Genomic DNA, 6025 nt, shown 5'->3' with positions numbered 1-6025 from the left:
CATCCTCTTTATATACTGTAAACACTGACGCAAAGTAATTGTTCAAAATGTCCGCCATTTCCCCATTGTCAATGAAAATATCCCCACTTTCAGTTTTTAAGGGGCCAACACTGATCCTGACCACCCTCTTTTTCCTAATGTAACTATAAAAGTTCTTCGTATTGATTTTGATATCCCTTGCAAGTTTCTTTTCATACTCTCTTTTTGTAGCTCTTACTATCTGTTTTGTGACCCTTTGTTGATCTTTGTATCTTTCCCATTCGCCACGATCTGTGCCATTTTTTGCCTTTTTGTATGCCCTTTCCTTATGTCTCATACTGTCCCTTACCTCTTTAGTTGTCCATGGCTGTTTTTTTTGGCAAGTAGAGTTCTTGCCCCTCAGGGGTATAAACTGATTCTGTATCACGTTAAATGTTTCTTTAAACATTTCCCACTGATCATCAGTCGTTTTACCCATTAACAGATTTGCCCAGTTTACTGTGGACAGTCTCTGTCTCATCCCATTGAAGTCGGCCTTACCCAAGTCTAGAATCTTAGCAGCTGACTCACTTTTTTCCCTTTCAAACATTACATTGAACTCGATCATGTTATGATCGCTATTGGATAGATGTTCGCATACAGTTAAGCCGTTAACTAAATCTGGGTCTGCTTTTCCCAATCTATGTGAGGGTTAAAGTCCCCCATTAAGACCACTATGCCTTTGTTACATGCTTGTCTAATCTCTGCATTTATACAATCTAGCACTTCAGAGCTGCTACCAGGGGTCCTATACACAACTTCCACTATAGTCTTAGATCCTTTCCTATTTCTCAATTCAACCCATAAGGTCTCTGTTGGCTGCTTACCTCTCGTTATATCCTCCTTTATCATTGAAGTGATTTCATCTCTAATCACTAAGGCTACTCCTCCCCCTCTTCCATTTTCCCTGTCCCTCCTGTAGACCTTATAACCCGGTATATTTAGTTCCCAATCCTGACCATCCTGCAGCCATGTCTCAGTGATAGCTGTCATGTCATACCCTCCAATTTGAATTTGAACCTGTAGTTCATTTAATTGATTCCTTATACTCCGTGCATTTGTATATAGAACTCTTAGTTGGGCCACACACCCTAGCCTGACCTTCAGCTTTGATGCTGGGTTAATCGCCTTACACCTTCTAGTTTTCACTTTATCTGTAGTGTCTAAAGTACACTTTCTTTCTGCTGCTCTACGCTTTTCCCTTTCACTTGTTCTTGAACAACTGTTTGTACTATTTGTATTGTAAATTTCCCCTGGGTCTTCCCCTCTCTTGCTGCTCTCAACTTTACTCCCTTCTGACTCCCCTCTCAGGTTCCTATCCCCCTGCCACTCTAGTTTAAACCTTCCCCAACAGCACTAGCAAACACCACCGCGAGGACATCGGTCCCGGTCCTGCTCGGGTGTAACCCATCCCACTTGTACAGGTCCCACCTTCCCCAGAACCTGTCCCAATGTCCCAGGAATCTAAATCCCTCCCTCCTACACCATTCCTGCAGCCACGCATTCATCCTATCTATTTTCCTGTTCCTATACTCACTAGCACGTGGCACTGGTAGTAATCCTGAGATCACAACCTTTGAAGTCCTGCTTTTTAATTTATCTCCTAACTCCTTAAATTCACCTTGCAGGACCTCATCCCTTTTTTTACCTATGTCGTTGGTACCGATATGGACCATGACTACTGGCTGTTCACCATCCCCCTCCAGAATGTCCTGCAGCCGCTCCGCAACATCCTTGACCCTAGCACCAGGGAGGCAACATACCATCCTGGAGTCACGTTTTCGGCCACAGAAACGCCTATCTGTTCCCCTTACAATCGAATCCCCTATCACTATAGCCCTGCCACTCTTCTTCCTCCCCTCCTGTGCAGCTGAGCCACCTGTGGTGCCACAAACTTGGCTCTTGCTGCTTTCCCCTGATAAGCCATCTCCCCCAACAGTATCCAAAGCGGTATATCTGTTTGAGAGGGAGATGGCCCCAGGGGACTCCTGCTCTACCTGCCTAGTCCTTTTACTGTCTGGCGGTCACCCATTTCCTTTCTGCCTGCGTAATCTTTACCTGCGGTGTGACCACCTCACTGAACGTGCTATCCACGATAGTCTCAGCATCACGGATGCTCCACAGTGAGTCCACCCACAGCTCCAGCTCCGAAATGCGGTTAGCCAGTAGCTGCAGCTGGACACACTTCCTGTACATGGTTGCCAGGGACACTGGTAGTGTCCATGACTTCCCACATAGTGCAGGAGGAGCATATCACGGGTGCGAGCTGTGCTGCCATGACTTGCCTTAGATTTACCCTGCGTTCACCTCTCAGACTCTCCTCCCGCTCTCGGTCTCTCCTTTTATACTGTGTTCACCTCTCAGACTCTCCTGCCTCACCTCACCTGCTGCTTTTATTCCCCACTCTCAGTCTTCTGCTGCTCAAGTCCGCCGCCGCTCTACGGAAAAAGATAGGAAAAGCAAGGCAAAGCAGCACCTCCTTCCCCCACCTCACCGAACTCCCACACTCACCAAACTCTCAGCTGTTCACTCTGTGCTCCGTTGCACTCCATACTATTGCACGAACAGGCCCCTGTATTTCTACCGTTTGTGACTCAGATGAGTCAGGCCTGCTCCACCTTCAGGAACCAGTTTAATCTAGCTAACCAATTAACGATAAGGCCATCTCTGATCACTTTGTTGTATCCCTCTCCACCTACATCCCCCTTCCCCCTCTCAACTCTGCTTCCTTCAGCGTCTGCCCCTGGAAAGAACTCTCCCCCAGTCACTTACAACTGCATTTTCAAATTCCCAACTGTCTATCCTTTGGCCCTCCATTTACCACAACATTTCTGCAGCTACCAATCTGCTCCATCACACCCTTACATCCACCATTAATGCCCCTGTCCACATTAAAACCATTACACACTCTCACCCCAGATATTCCCCCTGGTACGGCCCTCATCTCCACTCCTTTAAGTCCAAGGGACATATATGGCGGACAACTGTTTTAGCCATTCATCGCCAGATCTGGTTGGATCACATAAAGCACTATTGGGTCCTGCCCTCCTCTGCCAAAACTGCTCACTATTCCAGGATCATCCTGGAATGCAAAGATAACCCCTGGTTTCTCTTCTCCACTACAAACTGTCTTCTTAAATCCCTCTCCCCTGCCCCTTCCACCCTCACCTCCAACTAAAAGTGTGAGGAGCTCATGGACTTCTTTGTCACTAAGATTGAGACCATCCATTCAGTTGCCTCTGCTGCTTCCCTCCCTTCCCCTAGCCCACCAAGCCAAACTTCCCCTACGGTTCCTCCCTGCCCTAGCTCTGAATTTGCATCTTTCTTTAGTTTCTCTCCTATCTCCCCTCATGCCCTCTCCGAGCTCATCTTGACCATGAGACCCACCTCCTGCTCCCTCGACCCTATTCCCACCAAACTACTGACCACCCAACTTCCCTTCCTGGCCCCCGTGTTAGTTGATATTGTTAATGGTTCCCTCTCCTCAGGTACTGACCCCTCCCCTTCAAATCTGCCGTCATCACCCCCTCCTCAAAAAACCCACCCTTGACCCCTCTGTCCTTGCAAACTACCGCCCCATCTTCAACCTCCCTTTCCTCTTCAAAGGCTTTGAACGTGTTGTCGCCTCCCAAATCAGTGCCCATCCTTTCCGCTACTCCATGTTTGAATCCCTCCAATCAGGTTTCCGCCTCTACCACAGTACTGAAACGGCCCTTGTCAAAGTCACAAATGACATCCCATGTGACTATGACTATGGTAAACTATCCATCCTCATCCTTCTCGACCTATCTGCAGCCTTTGACATGGTTGACCACACCATCCTCCTCCAACGCCTCTCCTCCATTGTCCAGCTGGGTGGGACTGCGCTCGCCTGGTTCCTTTCTTATCTATCCAGTCATAGCCAAAGAATTACCTGCAATGGCTCCTCTTCCCGCTCTTGCACCGTTACCTCTGGAGTCCCCCAAGGGTCTATCCTTGGCCCCCTCCTCATCTACATGATGCCCCTCGGCGACATCATCCGAAAACACGTCAAATTCCACATGACGACACCCAGTTCTACCTCACCACCACCTCTCTCGACCTCTCCACAGTCTCTCATTTGTTACACTGCTTGTCTGACTGAATGAGCAAAATTTCCTCCAATTAAATATTGGGAAAACCAAAGCCATTGTCCTGGGTCCCCATCGCAAACTCCAATCCCTAGCCACTGACTCCATCCCTCTCCCTGGCCACTGTCTGAGGCTGAACTAGATCGTTTGCAACCTTGCCATCCTATTTGACCCTGAGATAAGCTTCTGACCACATATCCGCTCCATCACCAAGACCGCCTACTTCCACCTCTGTAACGTTGTCCGTCTCCGCCCCTGCCTCAGCTCATCTGCTGCTGAAACCCTCATCCATGCCTTTGTTACCTCTAGACTCGACTATTCCAATGCTCTCCTGGCTAGCCTCCCATCTTCCACCCTCCATAAATTTGAGCTCATCCAAAACTCTGCTGCCCGAATCCTAATTCGCACCAAGTCCCATTCTCCCATCACCCCTGTGCTCAGTGACTTACATCCGGGACTGCCTCGATTTTTAAATTCAAATCCTTGTTTTCAAATCCTTCCATGGCCTCGCCCCTCCCTATATCTGTCATCTCCTCCAGCCCTACAACCCTCCAAGATCTCTGCTCTCCTCCAATTCTTGCCTCTTGCTCATCCCGGATTTTAATCACTTCACCATTGGTGGCCGTGCCTTCAGCTGCCTAGGCCCCAAGCTCTGGAATTCCCTCCCTAAACCTCTCTGTCGCTCTCTCCTCCTTTAAGACGCTCCTTAAAACCTACCTCTTTGACCAAGCTTTTGGTCACCTGTCTTATTATCTCCTTATTTGGCTTGGTGTCAAATTTTGATGGATAACGCTCCTGTGAAGCGCCTTGGGACGTTTTAATACGTTAAAGGCACTATATAAATGCAAGTTGTTGTTGTTGAGGGAGAGAGGGAGAGGAAGAGAGAGAGAGGGGGAGGGGAGGAAAGGGGGAGGCGGAGGTAGGGAGGCGGAGGGAGGGAGACAGAGAGGGGGAGGGAGGGAGGCGGAGAGAGGGAGGCAGAGAGAGAGACAGGAGCAGTACTTTAGTGGTGACGGAAGCTTGGTTTGTTGCCTTTGCGAAGCAAGCTTGGTCCTTTGAAAACCCAAATGTCCTTATTCTTTTCTTTTTTAAGATTAAAATTTTTTTATCAATTGTGAATTACGAAAAAGCATTTTCAATTAACCAGGACACACCCATTTTGTAATGTAAAAATTCAAACCTTTCCAGTAAGAGCATGTCCCAAATGGGCAAGGTGGGTGGGAAGGACTGTTACATTTCTAGATTTGCTACTTACAGCCCTGACTGAAACAACCCCTTGGTCAATAAGATTGGGGTTGAATCCCTATTTGCTATTAGGCATTTTTATTTAAAAAGAGTATGAATTCAAACTTTTTTTTCCTGGTAATAGATCAGCTGCTGCAACTAGGAGAAAGAAATTTTAAATATGAAGAAAAATAATTGAGCAAAATCGCACCAAAAAAAGTCGTTTTCAATAAAATTGAGCAAAAGATTTTAAAAATTGCAATACCTGTGCTCATTGTAGATTCCAAAATACGGGGAAATGCAGCAAATAAAATCTCAAACAAAAAAAATTATGGGGCAGCACATCACCAGAACGCAACCCCCAAGAAATTCTACCGTCTTAAACATGTATATCTCTCTTCAGGCTTTGATGTACTTAAAGTGAAAGGATGTCAGGTGTACTCGAAACTTAAGTTACATATCCATGTCCCACTGCACTTTCAATGCAATTACTTGCACTCGCATGTCACAAGCTTTTACTTAAGGCTGGTTTTGAGTGATAAGTTTTTTGGGGGTTCTGTAAGGTTTTGGAAGCTGTTGGTCAGTTTTGGCTAGTTTCCTAATTTGGTGTGTATGTTAGTTATTTAAGGTTACTATGGTTTCCAATTAATTTAAATCAGCAGCAAAGCAGACCT

The sequence above is a fragment of the Heptranchias perlo genome, chromosome 8 (genome assembly GCF_035084215.1).
Source record: "Heptranchias perlo isolate sHepPer1 chromosome 8, sHepPer1.hap1, whole genome shotgun sequence".
Classification (NCBI taxonomy): domain Eukaryota; kingdom Metazoa; phylum Chordata; class Chondrichthyes; order Hexanchiformes; family Hexanchidae; genus Heptranchias; species Heptranchias perlo.
The sequence above is the reverse complement of the archived record's forward strand: the minus strand, read 5'-3'. Positions refer to the sequence as shown.